This window comes from Argiope bruennichi, chromosome 3 (assembly GCF_947563725.1).
Source record: "Argiope bruennichi chromosome 3, qqArgBrue1.1, whole genome shotgun sequence".
Taxonomy (NCBI): Eukaryota; Metazoa; Arthropoda; class Arachnida; order Araneae; family Araneidae; genus Argiope; species Argiope bruennichi.
In genome coordinates, this window is record NC_079153.1 from 11,365,146 (window position 1) to 11,385,151 (window position 20,006).

General features: G+C 29.1%; 1 long non-coding RNA gene across 1 annotated transcript in view; it reads right to left on the reverse strand.

Moving 5' to 3' along the window:
* Nucleotides 1–204: 204 nt before the first annotated feature.
* LOC129962652 (uncharacterized) overlaps nucleotides 205–20,006 on the reverse strand; it is a 30,279-nt gene continuing 10,477 nt past the window's right edge. The window contains exons 2-3 of the long non-coding RNA XR_008783936.1: nucleotides 7,965–8,132; nucleotides 205–510 (exon numbers count right to left, since the gene is read on the reverse strand). This is a non-coding gene — a long non-coding RNA (uncharacterized LOC129962652). The remainder of the gene's footprint in view (nucleotides 511–7,964; nucleotides 8,133–20,006) is intronic.

A 20,006-nucleotide genomic window follows, 5' to 3' on the forward strand; every position in this document is an offset into this window, starting at 1 on the left:
CACTTATTAAGAAAGTTATCACATAAATCTTCCCCTTGTAGAAATCTCCAACACTTTTAAGGGGTCGCGGTAGCCTGGTGGTAAGGTCTCGGCTCGTTAGCCGTAGGGTTTCAGGTTCGAGACCCGATTCCATCGAAGAATCGTTCTGTAAGGGGGTCCGTTGCACATTCAATCCGCCAGGGTCAAACGTCCTTCCGCTGGTGTGGTGTGGAGAGGGGGGGGACATCTTAGGTGTCGTCCTCATTATTGATCCGACCGCGGTTCAAAATTATGAGGTCCGCCCTGAAATAACCCTGGTGTTGCTTTACAACGGGGCGTTAATGTAACTAAACTAAACCACCATTTTTAAGTTTTTTATTACCATTTCATACCGCATCTATTCATGTTTAAACAGAAAACTGTGAAGAAGATATCTGGAGTAATGTACAAATTGCTCAGCTGTTCTTGTCAAATTCACCCATACCTTGGAAGAATAATTGTCAAGAGTTGATGAGTAGATGACACGTTTTGCTGGAAAAAAAAAACATTTGAAGCATTTATCTGTCGCTGACTTGAAAAAAATATAATACTAAGGCTATTGATTGAAAGTACTGTAACAATGACTGGTATGTTTTCCCTTATTGATTGAATCTACTTTATGAAAAAATTATTTTTCTATCTTTTTAACTGCTTCATTTTTTTCCATACAATCAATAAAGGTGGATTGACATCAAAATTGTAGAGGGAAGTAATCATAAGCGTTTGAAATGCTCCTTTTATCTACTATTATAATTAAAATAGGTCTTAGAGTGGCAAAGTTTTCATAAGATAAGTAACACCTGTTTTCTCCAAAATAAACTCTTTTTTTTTTTTTTTTTTTTTTTTTTTTTACTTTCACATATATGTAGTGTAGAGAATGTATAATAAAACTCGAGATTAAGACGAATCTCCACGTTTTAGACTTCCTTGAGTTCAAAAAACACATTTTTAGAAAATGTCTGTCTTTCTGTCTGTCTGTGACAAAAATAACTCAACAATAATAATAATTTGAGCTAGATGGTTGAAATTTGCTATACAGTCTTTAAACTCAATTTGCAGATTTCTATTAAATTTTGAACAAAATCTATTCAGAGGAAATCCAAAATTATAATTACAAAACGAAGAGAGCTAGATAGATAAAATTCGGTACTCTGATTTAATATATATGATATTGTATGATATCTAGATACGTATCAAATTATAGGCCAAATTCAACAATGGGTTGAAATTCCTGTCTGTCTTCTTTTTTTTCAGAAACTTGAACACCCAATAATTCAAAAATGCAATGACTTAAAAACTTATCAAATTTGGTAAGGGATTTTGTTACTACGTGATTAGCTCCGTGTCAGATTTCTGTTCCAATGGGTTGAGAAAAACATGTGTAAAACACAAATTTGATTTTTGGATATTATTAAGTCCGTGTCAGGGATTCATCGCCAAAAACATCACCAAGAATGACACGATATATTCTATGCAAATGCTACATTCACGCCAAATGTTAATATTTCGTCACTTTTGTACGCCAATGCCATGTAAGACATTCTCTGGCATGACAAGTTTATTAGAATACTAGCCGCCTTTGGCGACCAGCCAGTTCGCCAATCTTAATGTTCGTTAAAATTTTAATAATTAAATATTTTATGCAATTTCTACTTTAATAGCTTCTTCATCAAAATATTTTAAAACTTCAAATTTTGATTATCATATAATTCATTCATAATATTATAAAGGCCTTCAGTCATAACGTAATATGTATCTCTCTCATTTCTTGTTAGCACCCGTAGAATTTATGCTTTAAATTAAAGTGGAAAGAATTTATCTTCAATAATATAATAATATTTTTTACTGAAACAAAGCATTTTTTTATAATCTGATTACTGAAAATAGAGTCACTCAGCGTTTAAACTTTATGGGCACTAAAGAATATCTTTTTTAATTTATGTAATATCTCAAGAGTTGGTCAACAAAATTTTCTTAGATTCATTATGAGCAGATCGATTAATTAACAATGCTTAAATTTAAATGCATCAAACACTAAGAAAATAAAACGAATCGTTTAAAATAAACGGTTGAAAACAGGTTTTAAAAAAACTACTTAAGAAACGATGTACTTAAAACTATAAGCATATACAAAAAATATATAACTAACATAAATACAATTTACTTACAAAAGCATGCAACTAACCCAAAAATAATTTAAATCATCCAACGTTGTCATGGCAACAATCAGAACAGAATGCGCATGCGTGAATTTTCTTCGCCGGTTACGTAACGCAAATACGTGATTTTTTCTACGCCAGTTGGGGTAACGCTATGCGGATTAGAAATTTTTAATTTCCTTTATTCTGTTTTATTTTAATTCAAAAGTACTTCAGAATGAATCTGAAAGATTGATTCATTAACAATGTTTAATTTTAAATGCATCAAACATTAAGAAAATAAACAGAACCGATTGAAATAATCCGCCGAAAAATTTTAACCCTAGCCTCATTACTGTTGGGAGAAAAAAAAAACTGAAGCCTTTCTCGTTTGGCGCTGGAGATAATGGAAGATTTTTTTGGCGGAAAAGTTGGCGGTGGGGAAAATGGATGATTTTTTTGGCGGGAAAGTTAGTTTTTAATTAATAATTAAAATTCTAATTAAAAATTCGAAAAAAGAAACCCCAGGTGCACATTCCCAACCTCCAAGGTATACATGTACCAAATTTGGTAGCTGTATGTCAAACGGTCTGGCCTGTAGAGCGCCAACACACACACACACACACACACACATTGAGCTTTATTATAAGTATAGATTTGCGAGAAATTTTTGGGGAGACCAAAATTATATTAGTAAATTATTATTAGTAATAAGTTTTATAGTATAATCTAATGGCATGTTACTGTAAGAATATACCGTGAAACATAGAAATTTGGGCAAAATTCAGCCAACAGAAATATACCATACCCTTTCGTGTGAATGTCTGATATTTTTGAATAATCTTGACAACCAATTATCTTTTCCTGTTAACAAAATCGTTATCGTTTTTGCACACAATGATCGTTTCCTGTTTTTACTGAATCGCGTGACAAGTCACATTTGCTCAGGAAAAAAAGGACTTCTTGCCGTATATATTTAACTAATTGAATACATCTAACGTTTTCTGTCAACACGAATCCGTAATGATAAAAAAAAATTCCGAATGATATTTCCTTAAAATCAGATTCTCATGTGAATCAGACGAATGGATACTTCCCTGAATGAAACATTATTTCTTAATGAGAATGGAAAATTACGAAAAAATTTGTTTTAAAACGTAACTCATCATTCGGCTTTGAAAAAATTCACTCGGTAAAAATGCAGTCGTATGTTTGTTTAAGTAACAGCAGCTAATAAAGGAAATAAAAAGTAGTGAACTTATTACAGTATAAATAATTTATCCCCATTTATCAATCACGCCTCTCTCATTTCTACTCATTTCACCTAGAATTTTAAATTTAGTTTTGAAGGAAAGCGATTAAACTTTAACTAATCTTTAACAATGAGGACAGAAAGAAAATCATTCATTGATTATACTTCATGTTTGCATAATATATCAAAGGATCATTCAGTTTAACTTTCTCTGATTCTATAAAAAAAAATTCAGTGTACTTCAATAAAAAAGCAAAGTGTCAAGTTTCAAAAAGGATAATATAAAAGTAAAAATAATATAAAAAAGCAGTAATATAAAGTATTTAAAACTGGGGGAGTTTTTAAAAAATGAATCATTGGTCAGGTTTTTATATTAAACATTAGCTGCCATTTTCAGTGTATTCAAAATGCTCTACAAAGATACTTACATGGAAAAATAAATAAAATCTTCGTAGCTTGATTGTCAACAATAGAAGAAAAAAAACCAACTTGAAATATTAATATCAGCAATGAAAACGACTTAAACCTCATTCAAAATAATTAAAGATATTATAAAATATGGTTAAGGTATTTCTAAAAATGAATTGAAGTAGGAAAAATATACAGCAAAAAATTATGTCAACAAAATATCTATATCAACAAAGTACAGGGTGTTTATAAAGTCCCGGACCCATTTTGATGTTTAATAACTCATAAAATAATAAAGATATAAACACACTTATGACATTTATTGATGGAATAACTCATATATTTTCCTTTTCAGGTTTGAATATTTTTACTTTTGTAAATATCGTCTGCGCGTGTGGTTAATTTCAGATAATTTCATTTTCCAGTCTAAATATCTGTATTTTTCTAAATATTGTCTGCTTCTTAATTGCATTTTTCTCTCTTTTGTTTTTGTCAACTATTGCAATGTTATGTTTACTTTTGATGTGTTTGTTCTATGTAGTACTTTTGTATGTGATGTTTTATTCGAGCGGATATTAAGGAGAATGCATACTCCACAAGAGAAAGCACAGATTTTATGGTGGTTCATAGAAATGAAATCGATAGTGCAAGCACAGAGAAATTTCAGAAGAATTTACCAAAAAGATCCTCCATCCAAAAACAGCATCTTGCGGTGGAAAAAGAATTTTCTAGAAATTGGAAGTATCGAAGATAAGAAACGTTCCAGACGTCCTTGCACAAGTGATTTTGATGTTGAGCGTGTCAGAGAGACATTTTTACACAATCCTAGAATATCTGTGAGATCAGCGGCAACAGAATTGGATATGCCAATTTCGACGGTGTACAAGATTATTAAGAAAAAATTAAGACTGCATGCATACAAAGTTCAAATTGTTCAAGTTTGGAACCGAACGATAGGCCTAGGAGGATGGCCTTTGCAACAGATATGCTAAGGAGGATAGAAGATGCTGCTGATTTTCTGAAGAGCATAATGTTCTCCGATGAAGCATCCTTTCATGTTTCTGGCATTGTTAATCGCCATAATGTGCGCAATAGGCTCTGTGGATGCCGACATCCTTGTCGCTACCTGGCGTGAAATTGACTATCGACTTGATATTCTCCGTGCTACGAAGGGGGCACACGTGGAAGTTCATTGACAAGGGTCATGAAACTTTTTGAGTCTATTTAACCATTTATGTTATTAATTTAAATCTATCTTTATTATTTTATGAGTTATTAAACATCAAAATGGGTCCGGGACTTTATAAACACCCTGTATATATCAGCAAAAAATTATTAAAATTATAAATGAAAAGATTTTTTTTGAATACTGAAATGATATAAAAACAACTGTTGTGCTGTAATATTCTCGGAATTTATCATAGAAGAATGCCAAATTTTAGCTTAGTTTTTAATTAGTTAAAATACTGGATTTATTTTTTTAAAACCGCCCTCAGGTGCGAAATAATATTGAAAGGTCAAATTTTTCAAATACGTCAAATTTGGTAGCTTTAAGTCAAACTATAGGCTATAAAGCAGAAATAAGCATTAAACTGGTAACTAACTTGTTTCATTGTTTTGATAATAGTTTACGATCAACAGAATGGTAAAATAAGTTTTTAAAAACACAAATATCTAAATGTATTATTCTCTACATTGACACCAATTTCATTTCGAAGAATCTTAATGTTTTTTTTACAATTAAATCGTCCAAATAGGAAGCTAAAATGCAACCAAGTTAGAATTGAACCGGTTATGAGTATTCAGTTTAATGGCATTCTAAAACATAAAATAGTTATAACAAGGAAAATATTGCAATAATTTAGTATAAAATTAATTGATAAGGCATTTTTAATGGTCTATGGGCATTGATTTTATATTTTTAAAACTAAATTTAAGCTTAGAGGCAAAAAAGAAATATATTTATTAGAACGCCAATTACCTTTGCCATACAATTCATTTCCGATCTTACTTTCTGGGGTCAATGGATATAATTGGGTCATATTGTGAGCATTTAACTTTCTAATTCAGCATAAAATGACACGCACGTGCTACAACATAATCTGGAGTCCCGGGTATATTACCTATTTTGTAAGTGAGAAAGAATGTCAACGTGTCTTGGAACAGGATTAATGATTATCCAAAATCTTTAGTGACAGTAATATAATTATACACTTAATGGATTATTAATATTATTGCAGTTTGTTTTTCGGAAGTTGCTTTCATCGAATTGATTTCTAATGACTTGAACCTAAAACCGGAGGTTTAACTTTCCAATTAAGGACGATAACCTTTAACATGAAAGTTTATCTGAATACAAGATTAAAATGATTTAAAATTAAAGCTAGTAGGATACAGAATGTCTTTTAGAAGCCCCAAAAATGGCATTTATACTATTTTATTTTATTCGATTGAATTTTGTCGACAATCCATACTGTGGATCCAGAAGCCATGCTACTAATACGAAAGATTCTTCGAGATTCTTTGCCAATTTATTCCTGGAAAAAAACTATAAATTATTAAAGAAATTAATTGACTCTTTTTACAATACCGTATATGACATCAATATTGAAATAAAAAGTCTTGAAATCGTCGTAGAATTTGACGCCGAGATTTCGATGAATACATAGAATTTAAATCTTCTTGTTAGCAATGAAAATATATCTTATAGAATTATATCTATCTCGAAATACGGAAAGAATATTTTTAAGAATCCAAAAAAGTGGTATTTATATTATTTTATTTAATTCAATTGAATTTTGGTGACCAAAACATATTGTGGTTCCGGAAGTCATGCTACTAACTAATGCAAAAAAAATTTTCGCGATTCTTCACCCATTTATTCCTGTAAGAAAATCTAAATTCTGAAAGAAATTAATTTACATCTTTTACATTTTCTTATATGATGCCAATGTAGAAATAAAATGTTTTGGAATCGTCGTAGAATTTGACACCGATTTCGATGAATCTTTAGGTTTTAGATGTTTTTTTCTTCTTTTGCTTGTTCTGAAAATATTTCTTCTAAAGTTACCTCTGTCTCTGAACACGAAACAAATGGAGTGGATGAAATTTGGTTGGCAATCTGTGCATCCAAATGGAATTTTTTTAAGCAAATTTTGAATGAACATTAAAAGAAATTTCACTGTCCGTTCATATACCCGAATGTAGACACGACAGACTAGATAGATGAAACTTGGCATAAAATTGTACAGCGGAATTGTGGATTCCTATCAAGGTTTAGACCAAATCAATCGATGAATAACCGCACAGGTTACTCCACCTCGACTAATTAAAGGCGTTGGTATTAGATTTGAATGACCCGACCACCGAAACAGCATTGGCGGGAACTAAATTTGAATTCTAAGGGCCATCACCGGCCACGGTACAACCCTTCCCTCACAAGCACGTCCCGCCATCGATAGGAGGTAACCTTCATCACCTTCATTTCTGTTCCCACCCGGGTGGCGAGAACCAAGCACCATGCGGGAAACTTCTAATCATCATTTCTGAGATGCTCCCAGGTGGGAATCAATCAATAGGTAAGCTGTCTGTCACTCTATCCATCCGTTCATGATAACTCAAAAAACCCTAAAAAGTTCAACCGGTTAATTTTACTAATGATTTTTACAACAAAATTTCATGACGGGAAAAAATGATTAGAATAATCAATTAAATACCTGAAAAGCGAGATTGTAGTTTCTCTGTATATATATAAAGCCAGTAAATCCACATTGTAACAAACAAGATAAATGAAATTTGGTAAGTGATCTTTGCATTCACACTGGAAATCTATGTCAAATTTTAGATCCAATCGATCAACTAGGAAAGGACCAAAATGTGTGCGAAATTTCCTTCCTTAACAACGAAACTAAACGCAAAAATCACAAAATATTGTGTAAACAGAGAAGAGAGTCGAGATGAGAATCTTCAAAAGGATTATATCAGTACTGAAATCATATGTCTCATTTTATATTATACTATAGTAGCAACAACTGTAAAATAGTTCGATGTCGAAAATTGTATCTCATTTTTTTATAATTATCTCAGCTAATTGATTAGACATATCAATATGCATAAGAGAGTCATCAAAATAGTCAAAATACAATTACTCATCTGAGCTCTTGAAGAAATCTTATTTGTCACAGGACATTTTCTATTTCTTTTTGCTGGCCGTTTTTGCTTAACAGATGATGACTTCTGTTCTTTCGGAAAACTCATCCACTTTGCAACAACATTTCTTTTTTCTTTCAGGGCACCTCAGAAAACCTTCGCCTTCGCTAGAATGTTTTTGGAATAAAACAATCAATAACAATCCATCACCAAAAAAAAATAATCATAAACATAATTGCATTTTTAATTGATAATGATGTAATCAAATGATCAGAGTAATTACATCAAATTTTTCCACGCAATCTTTAAATATTCCCTGAATTTTATTCACAGAAAATTCTTAATCCCCCTCTGATATTTCATTTTATATAATTGTTTTCGCCCTTAGCTTTGAATTTGACACATTGCGCAACATTTCTAATTTTATTTTTCAAAAGAGATTAAGTAATCTTCAACTTTTCATACATATTGTGTATGACCTTGTTTATTCATTGCGTATTCTAATTACTCTAGGCATTGTTCATTTTAGTATATTGTCAATTATATATGTAATCAAATTTTTATCGTTTTTATGTCTCTGTGAAATTAATTGCAGTGTAATTTTTTATTTCTTAATAAAGTCCACATACATCTAAACCAAACCGGATGGAGGCCACATAAGCTCTAGAGACGGAGGTTGCTGTGGTATTAAGATGCCAAACGTTTGTTCTAGAGCATTCGATGCCCTATTATGGAGGTTATCAGAAACCCGAGAAATGGAATTAGTCAGTCAGTAGTCGAGACGAAAGAAAAGAAGTAGTTGAGTTGAGCTCCAACGAGTAGTTGAGCGAAGACTCTTTAAAGTGTCGAGTTTCTATGTGCTCTGCACTTTCCTCTGTTATAGTTGTTTATTGCCGATTTGCTACTTGTTTACTGCTATTTACTGCAATTGTTGTTTTGTATACGATTCGTTTGTATTTTGATACTGTGTTTTCCTGCAGAATAAAGCATCTTTATGCCTTACTAAACCTGTTGGACTTTCATTATACACTCAAGGACCGAATTTGTATTTTTGCAATAATATTGTATTATAGAAAAACATATTATAGTATTTCTGAATCAAGAATCGATTTAAAAAATATTCAATACAATTTTATACTGATGTAAAGCAAATTTCAATTGTTCAGTTAATTCCATTCCTATCTATTGTAATAAACAAACATATTCATCTTTAAACAGAATTCTAACACGCTTAAATAATATACATGTTACTAATATCGTTTTCACTTATTTTACTTACTGAAATTTGTTTAAGTATTTGCAGTAATAAAGTTTTCAAAACACTGTAATTTGTTTCAGAATCAAGTCACGTTCTTGTGATACGCGTGCAATGCGCCGTGCCAATTTAATTTTGGAAATCACTGCTCATCTTGGCGAAGTAACAACAGCATGATGTCATTGCACTACAATGAGCAACATGCGCTGTTAAATGCTTCGGACGTCACTTGAAAGGGTTCCGTTCAATAGCACTCGACGTTGAACATAATATTTTAAAACAAGGAACTATTACGACAATGAAAATATATTTTAGTATTAAGCAAATACAAAAAAACGTAAATAAGAAATATAAAATCCTCTAAAATACTTCAGCAAATATTGCTTTTAAAGACATTAAATATATAGTTTATTGAATTTGAGTATTTTTTTTTTGTATGTTATAAAATGCTTTAGTACAATTTTTAATCTTTTATATTTCTGCTATTTTAATTCATTCTTACGCAATCATGAAATACACCGAGACGGTTTAAATTATGCATACATTGAATAACTCAGATGAAGATATGCACAGTTGCTTTCATCACGTGATTGTGAAGTCACGTGAGCTGACTCGATTGCCTCATTTTTTGGTGGATGAATATACTATTTTCTGCCTTCAGCCTTCATTTAATTCCCAAAGGCCATTATTTAATTTATGCTTATTTCCTAGTGAAAAATTCACAATGAAAATTTCTGAAAAAGAAAACAGACATGTAAAGAAAGCAAAATTTACTAAATCTTTCCTTTATAGTTAGGGGGAAAAAAAATTCAGCTTGATATTTCTGTCGGAAATATTTATTTTGTAGAGTTGAAATATGTAAGAAGAAAATAAAAAAAGCTTCAATCCCAAATAAGAACAAAAAAATTAGTTTTATTTATTTATTAGATAAATTCAACTGGATAATTTTTAATTAATATAATTGCTTATCGATATTAATGACTTTTATTAATCATTTGTTGTTAGAATATTTCATAATGAAAGAGGTGAAGGTCTTCACGACTTAAAATAATTTGAATAACCAAAATATCGTTCAGAGATTTTAAAGATGTAAACAAAATAGGAAAAGTGGACAAAAAAATTCAAATTTAAAAGAACTTTTTAAAATCAACGTCACATTTCTCGCAATAGAATTAATTCATATGATGACATACTCACATGTTAAACGGAGATGACCATGCCATCTAACATCTAAATGCCCATTGTCTTATGTAAAGTGATATCTTTTATTTTTGTTATACAATAGATACCAATATTAAATAGGCACAGAATCACATGAGCATGGGTAGAATTTAGTGTCAAACAATGACAATGAATTTTGAGTAGACCATTTTGAGTCAAATCAATTTAATTTTCTTTTCAGATATTGTAGGATTTTTTGAAATTTTTATTTCTTTAGCCAATTAAATATTTTCCCAAAAAGAATTCCATGAATCCATTTTAATTTTCTTTAAATTATCTTTGAAATTCGTAATAAAAAAGAAACAAACCTAAAAGTAAAATAAATCAGAAAAAAAATATTTTAAAACATTTTATTTCGCGTGGAACTAACTATGCAGAGGAAAATAGCTAAAAACCTGTCCAGTATGCTTATTTTTCGAAACTCCATTATCCATCGATTTTATGTTATTAACAAACCTGTTCAATTATTCATGACCTCAAACTAATAGATGGCGACACTGTTCAATTATAATTTAATAATTCCAATTGATCTGCTATATTCAAACATTAACCATCTCAATGAATAGTTTTATTTCTCTACAGGAGCTTTTGATTTTTTTTAATTGGAGGATTTCGTCCTTAGTAGCATTCTGGGACTTTTTTCTACTCAGTTTGTACAAAAAAGTCCCAAAAGTGGATGTATTATTGCATTGTCCTCAAGAAACCACAGAAAGTTTATTATTTTTTTAAATGTGATAAAATTGTTTTTAAAAAGCCCAGTTTTCATTTTTTTTTTTGTTTATAATATTAATAACAATGGTAGTAATGATAACTGGATAAAAGTTTCTTGATTTGCTTTAAGATAATATTTTTTCCCAAATAAAATTTTTAAAAGTGAATTTTCGACTATTGACACATTTTTTGTTAAAATATAATGAATCAAAAGATGATTTTCTAGAATTCCAATTTTTAATTCATGTCTACATAACATGTATGAATTGCGCTAAAAATAGCTATTCTGTACTTAAACAACATAACGTAATATACGTACGTAAACAATTAACAACGTAATAGCTAAATAAATAATTCTGTGACATACGTTTACAGCAACTTCTACGTTAAATCTAAGTTTAAAAAAACTGCGTTAAATCATTATTATTATAATTAAACAGCTAAATAGAACATTTCAAATCTTAATTCGTCATCATTTTGAATTTTTCTTTTATTTTTTGAGTTACCTATTATCTATTAAATTAATTTATTGTGTTTAGTTTTAAAATCAATAATACCAATTGAATCCTTTCAAAAATTTCTTAGTCGTTTCCATGAATTAAATACAACCGTACTTTATGCCCACAATTGATCATGAATAAATAACTTTTTAAGCCCTTAATTCTCTCGTGCGCTTAATTGTTATTGCCATTCACTGTATCCAATAAAACAATTCACAATTTCTGATTTTTTTAAAAATTGAATTAAGTTTTTAAATTATTATAAAATAATTAAAATGTGTGTCCATAAATATTATTTCCTTTTTTAAAAAAAATTTCTAGCTTATTTATTTATTGTGTACTATTTATTAAATATTATGAATGAAACACTCTTTGCCTATTTCAGTGTTGTCATCTTCTCTTGCTGTATTTTTTTAGAAGTTTTTTTAATTCATATTTTGAATAAATCAAGTTTTCGTGGCATTTTCGAATTCCGCTGTTTTTTATTATTTTGCATTGTTTTCACTAATTGCTTATAAAAACATGATTTGTTTTGATAGATCTAAAACAGCTCTTTAAATTTATATTATAAATATAATTTTAAATTTATATTATAAATAAATCTTGAATGTTATAACTTTAAATTTATATTATAAACTAACTCTAGATATTCATGGTAAAAAAAGAAAGAAAAACTTTTCGTTTGAATGAAAAATGACATTTTTTTTTCATTTGAAGGCCAAAGACATAACAATGATGAATGGAAATTCATATTGAGATGAATTTAAAAACAATTTTCTTTAAACATCAATACAATTTTTTTTTTTTTTGTCTTTTATACCAAACGATTTTGATAATCTCAAATAATACGATTTAATTCTTTTCTAGAATCATTTAAGTAATAATAAAAACTTCTGGAAAATCTAAAAATCATTTATTTTTTATAAATCATGCATTTGGTATGTATTACTTATTTCTCTTTTTAATGTACTTTATAACGGAATTTTCAATGGGCGAAATTAATAGGTTATCTTTTTGTGTAATGGAGTTTTTCTACACTTTTTGATCTGGTAAAGCTTAGAAGCTAGCGTTTGAATTCTTAAGGATTGTTTGCAATTTTAATATTTTCCAAAATTTAATAATGAATTTATCTATTAATTTATTTAAATTTTAATTCTATGTGACTGGAACGACTTGGTAGAGAGTTCATGAAAAAATTCCTTTGATAATATTCTATATATATATGATAATAATTAATAACTAAAAAGTAAAAAAAAGACAATTATTTAAATTTAAAAATTTTATTTCTTAATTCGTTAATAATTGCGCTTTTTAAAAAATGGGTGTTTTTTTAAATAAATTTATTTTATATTCTGGGTGATTATTAGTTGGGAAGAAAGTATTATTGAAATTTTTTTTCCAATTTTGCCCCCACATCTCCTGGCGTTAGTCTTAGGCAATACGCACATGCACGATTTGGCGCAATCAGTACCGAAAATTTAATAAATTTCGTGTGATTCAATTATACATATATATATAATTGAAGAACAAATAATTTTGACATGATAGTTTTCCAAAAATATAAGTGAGGCTATATCGTATTTAATATATCTCATGTTAGTCATATGCTTTTTTATTATGTCAAATTCAATAATAAATATATACAGGTGAAACCAATAAACTAATTTTATTACAGAATATTTTTATTTATAATTATACCTATAAATATTTAGGAGTTTATAAAAATATGAGAATGTGTTTAAGAAAATTGTTTATATTAAAATGAAGTTATTTATCAAGAAGATTAAGCAATCTATAATTCAAAATTTGCTCTTAACTTTTCAATCTGAGTCGTCTCTTTCTTGGGGAAAAAGTTTAAAAACTAAATAAATAATGGTAATGATTGAAATAAACGAAAAAAAGGCAAAAAGACATTTCGCGATTCCAATTTATATTCCTTAAAGATTTTAAAAACTGTTTCGAAATTTCAGTTGTAACTTTCAGAAAAATTGAGTGTTACTTTCAAAAAAAAAAGTAACTTTTTTTTCCGAAACAGTTTCTGTGTATAACGATTTCTGTTATAGTTGAATCTCCAAAGGTCGAAATTTACGCAGCAAAATTTATATTTGTTGAAGTAATCAATACTTGATTCAGATTTGAGGAATTTGGATGCATCACTGACTTTAAAACCAAAGATAAAACATGGTAGTGCGTCGTTTCGAATGGAAGAATGTTATTAGCCATAAAATAAAAATGCATCTTATTTTTCTGCATTCGACTTTTATATACTATATTACCACGTTTTTCGAGTTAGCTCTACGCAATAAAATGTTATCTGCCAAGATTATCTCACGTTTCCTATGAATTTGTGCAAAAATAACTATTCGTGACGAATACCAACGAAATGACATTTTTTTAACTTCCTTTACAGTGTAAAGCATCATGCCAAATCTATAAAATTCAACTATTATTACACTTTTATATCACCTTTGAAAAATTCACCAGCTGCCAAAATTCTGCTGCTTCTTTCTTCAGAAATATTAAAAATTTTTACCACTCTCGCGTCAAAAACGTGTGCTCACGTCTAAAAATACATGCTGCAAATGAGTATGTTTTATAACTGTCTATAAAACATCGTACATTTGACGGAAACCCTGACAGAAATTACGCAATAAATTTCCCTTTAATAAAAAATTAATAATACAGCCAATCAGCATATTTCAGCACATTTTATTATAATAATATTGATTTATTTTAGTTTATTTTTTTATTTTAGAAACTTTATGAAAATACACATGCTTTTATTTATTTATTATCACTCGAATTTGATGACCAGTTGATTCACTGAGAATATTGGTTACATCTAATTTCAACTAAATCATTTAATTTCATGTCCATGATTGATTGTCCATTGTTAGATATTAAAGGCCATGTTATTTTAATTCTATTACGTATGTTTTGTTCATTGTGTATATGAATTTTATTAAATGAAAAGCCAGATACATGACATCATGGCGATATTAAAAGCATAAATGTGAGGTTCATATACCTTTTAAATTTTGTAGTACCGCAACTTCAAAATTTTATTTGTTCGTGGACACTACACAGATATAAGACACGTGATCCTATTTCTCTAGTTTTCAACAAACGAAGAAAATCACGCTATTAAATGCTCAATGAAACTATGAAAATGATTTGAATTTCTGGGCTACAATGTAATCTGTCGTTAAAAATTAGGCATAAAAATATTTTTAAAAAAAAAATTACTAAAATTTCGATAAGTTTTACACATTTATTAAATTGGTGTTATTAAAAACACAATTTTTTAAATTTTAAAACCGTATAAAATTTATTTTCGTGCAATAATATTTTCGTAATCTATCGCTGAAAATTGCAAAATTCAGCTTTATTTTTAACAAACAGCTAATTAATATTGCAAATATTATTCTCATTTTTCAAAGTATATGTTTGCCAAATTTGGTAACTGTAAATCAGACAGTCTGGCCTCTACAACGTCAACACAAACACATATAGAGACATAACATAACACCACACCTTTAATAAAGTTAACTGGTTTTTCAAAACTGGGCTGCAAAAAGGACTGTGCTTTGCCTAAAGAGCTCTACAAGGCTCTGCCTATACTTCAAATAGAGTAGAATTCTTAAGCTTAACGAAAAAAAAATGATACAAAAATATCATTAACAGAGATTATTTGAAAAATAAATAAAAACTAAAATGTGATTTTTTAAAAACATTGTAAATATTATGCACCATCTTTAATTTTTAAAATAAAAACTTCAGTGTCGAATAAAAAAATAAAGAGCGAATAAAAAAATTTTTGAATGAAAATATAAAGTCGAAAATTTATTTATTTCCCTTTCTATTAAAATCCCATAATTTACTGCCTTCGTAGCTCTTTCATTCTTGTATTCTTTTTTGTAAAGAAAATGGTTTCACTTTTCTTATGCAAAATTCTTTTTCTCATTAATGTTTCGTGTAATAATATATGAGGAAAAAATTTCCAATATAAAATGCTTTTTTTTATTTGACTTCAAAATATCTCAAATTCCTTTATCGTCAGAATAGCTTTCAGAATAGTCATCATTTTTTTCAAAGCGATTTGTTCAGTTAATGCGTGTGCTCATCTGCAAAAAAAAAAAAAAAAAAAATCTTAAATTTGCAAACTGTTATAAAGGAATAATTATATGCGGTAAGGATTGGTGTATTCCGACAAACTACCGCTATTGTTTAATCCGTCATAAAATCTTATGTAGTGTTCCTCTATGACTACAAAAGCTTTGACGAATGTTCTTTTGCAATGTTTTTCAAGAGCTTCGAAAAACACACCATCATTCATCACCGCCATATTTGGCATTTAAATCACCTTAATTAATTTGGCATTTCACCAACATATCCACCAGAAGTGCTTTCGAAAATTTCTGTAAATTTATTGTTGACATCTGTAATCCTTTATGACTGTTAAATTTCTTCTTTTTCTTTATGTAATGTGTTACATACTTACTTCTGTAAGCCCGTGTGATAATTTGTGGTGCACGGGGGGTTTATAAACGTTCAATAAAAAAAATGTTCTTTTGAAATCGAATAACTCAATCAATTTTGATTGGATTATCCAATCGGTCAATCCACCTTCTCCAACCAAAATATTTTTGTAAACCAAATTTTTTTACTGAAGATGTCCAAATCATTCATCAGGTCTGCATCAATTAAAAGCGGCCATTCACCCTCATAAAGATCTATTTCAAAATTCCTTTGAATTCTGGGGATTCGAAAGCTGTTATCCAAAGTTTTTCCGAACAGCTGGTGACCCCCTGACCTTCGCAAACTATCTGCTAGCTTTGAATACCTAAATGTTGATGACAAGAGTAGGGAAGAATTCACTCGGCAGTGCCTTTATCTTCTTAATTGGCTATTCCATTATCGAGCGTCAACACTTGATAGACACCTATTTCTAGGCCCCCTGATATTCAGTCATAGTATTTATTTACTGATTTTTTTTCCTTGAAAAAATTCAGTTTGGGGACTTGCATAATGCCGAATTTCGATCTTTTTTCAATCATCATCCTTGATAATAGTGTCTCCAAATCAACTATTTGATGAAGAAATTCATCAAATGAATTAAAGTGATGAAAAATGTATTATATGTTTGGGATCGCACGTGGAACAAAACATTCGGCTGATATTTTAAAAACAGTATATCGGCCAGTGCAATGATAAGATTCATCGAACTCTGAGGTTATGGATTATAACAAGGATATATTTCAATCATCAATTGCATAAGATCGCTGGATGACTCTTCGTCAAAAAATTAATTAGAAACTCTCAGTTTGGATGGTTTCTTATCTCGTGGGAGTACGAATTCCCAAGACAGAGAGGTCAATGGCTCGTTATAAGTCCTTTGAACTCTGCCGTAAAATGCGCGGACTTCCAAGAGCCTATTTCCAAAAATATTGACAGCCCGTATCTTCTTACATTTGGTAATGTTTCATGTAATCAAATCATTCTTCGAGAATTGAGAACAGTTTAAAAATTGACGAATTTTTATAAATATTATGAAAAAACACATACTATAAGGGACTTTTTTTTTTTTTTGCTAATTATAGAATTAGAGACCACTATTTAATAATATTTGGCTAATATATTTTAATGAAAAAAGTTTCGTTCAAGTTTATAATGTGCATTTCTCATCGTTCTTCCAGAATGTTAAACTTACTGGCGATCAATAAATTCAGAGAGGAGATGTCAAGTTTCAATCTTTGTTTCTTTAACTAAAAACTAAACCCTGATAAAAAAAATACAATGAAATATTTTTACATTCACGTTTACGAAATACAGAAATTAAAAAAATATAGTAATATTAAAAATTTGGAACCTCAAAAATTTTAGGTGTTCTCGAGAAATTATTTTTATTACAATTTTATTTAATTTGACATATTTCATGCTTCTAATGGTGGAATTTTATAATCAGTTCTTAACCCATTTTTTGATGTGTTAAAAGATTTGAAATTTTGTACATTGGGACTTAATTTAGTTACATTAACGTACCATTTTAAAACCACATTTTGGGATCGCTCTCCTAATGTTAAGCTGTGGTCATGTACCAAGGACGACATCTGAGTTCTTCATCTCCTTTCCAAACTTTTGTGCCACGTTAGTAGTAGAGCCTTTGGCTGCTACGGATTTAAAGTGCAACGGATTTACGCTTGGACATTCCCGAAGAGAATGTATCATTTTAATATATCAACATTTTATTTATTTATTTTATTATTTATATATTCAACATTTTATTATTATAATTTTGTACATTTGTGTATTTTATATTACCCTATTTTGATAGTTTCAAAACTGTCAATAAATCATTCACTGAATTTCGTAACCTTACCAATAAGGCTACTTGAATTTCAAAAAAAAAAGTGTTAAATAATTAAAGCAAAGGAAAAATCTTCCATTTAGTGCATTCATATAAAAATATTTTTAAAACTTCTTCTTAATGACATTTATTGGAATTCTGTTTGTCATCTGTCTATGAACACAATGACTGAAACACGCTACCAGCTAAATGAATGAAATTTATTATGTGGTTCCGGCTTCCAAATGGTAGATATGTATCACTTTTTTTGAGAAACCTGGATAAAACTAATCTGTTTGTTTGTCAACCTGCATGAACTCAATAAGTAGGAAATCCAACTTGCTAGATAAATAAAATTTGGCATGCAGTTGCTGTCAAAATTTTAGATCTGAATTAAACTTTTAACTGATGTGATCAAAATTAAAACATTCAAATTGCATGCACAATTATCTTCCATACATTACGAAACTAAACGCAAGATGCGCTGTACAATGAGTGTACAATAAAATGGAAGTACACTCATTGTAAATAAAATGGAAAAAAAACCAAAATCAAAAGAGACTAGCAAATTGCAAATGCAAAAACTTATTAGATTTCAAAAATTTAGAAAAAATTTTTTTTTAGAAATTACCCTTTAATACGAGTGTATGAGTCATATGAGTATTTCAAATGAATTCAGATTGTGAGTGTACAAGAAAATAGAAGCAAGACCATTCTTCCTAGCTGCTAATATCAAAGGAGATTTTTAAAAAATGTAAATGCAAAAATGTATTGGAATTTAAAAATTGGCAAACAAAAAAGACATTTAAAAAAAATTGAGAAATCTGCCTTTCATATCGAATTTCTCATCTCAGTTGTTGACTTCAAGAGCAATGTGATATCAGATTGTGAAAAAAAAGCTTGTGAAAGCACGGAGACAAGATTACAAAAAATTTCTCTTACAGCCCATACGCGAATGTTTTAAAGTAGAAAATAAGTTGTGTAAAGTTCCATCGAAAGATAACAAGAGGAAACGAATTTTACGATAACTTCTTTAAGATAAACAATCGTTTATAGTTTTTCTCAAACGTTCACTAAGTCAATTCTATATGGCGAGTTTCATCTAACTCTAATCAAATTCCGTGGCAAATTTTGGTATAAATATGGATTATCAAAAGAATGTGAAAATAAAATGTTAAAACAAGGGAAAACGAATCAACAATTTATTGCATAGTTTTAAAACTTTCAATGGTGGATGGTCAAGGAATCATAAAATTTCATATCTTTGTATAAATTTGATTCATGTACAGCAGTAGAATAGATTATTAATTTTGGTTGTAATTACTTTTTTTAAATGAAATTTGACATAAACACTGTTTAGTTGAAATATCAAGAACAGAATTCTTTTTATATCGCATTGTTTCTGACATTTGACATTTCGTTATTAAGGTCAGATGAAAGATTTCATGCTTTATCTGAATTATACATGCTCTTTTCTACTTACGACTATGATCCATTGACCATTAACAAAAATGTAACTTTGAAATACGTTTTATTTTGAAATTATAAATTTATTTTTTGTGATCTTAAGTTGCATAAATCGTAAATCGAAAGAAGGGTACTCTGCCTGTTTTCAGACCAGGAAATCTTTCATACTTTTGCACCTGCGGCAACTAATTTCGATTTTATTAAAATAAGAGTGGGGATGAAAAATAGTGGGTATGTTAAATGGTTTTAAAGTCATATACAAAAAAATTTCAGAAGTTTCAAATTAAGAAAAATTATTTAATTTTTTTTTAAATGTAAAGAAAAAGACTTCATCAGTTTTTGAAAAAATTTCTTCTAATTATTGATTATTATTTCTTTATGAAATAAAATCGTCTGAAATTATGTGGGTTTTTGAAATTGATTATTATTTCTTTATGAAATAAAATCGTCTGAAATTATGTGGGTTTTTGAAATTGATTATTATTTCTTTATGAAATAAAATCATCTGAAATTATGTGGGTTTTTGAAACGAAAACACTTT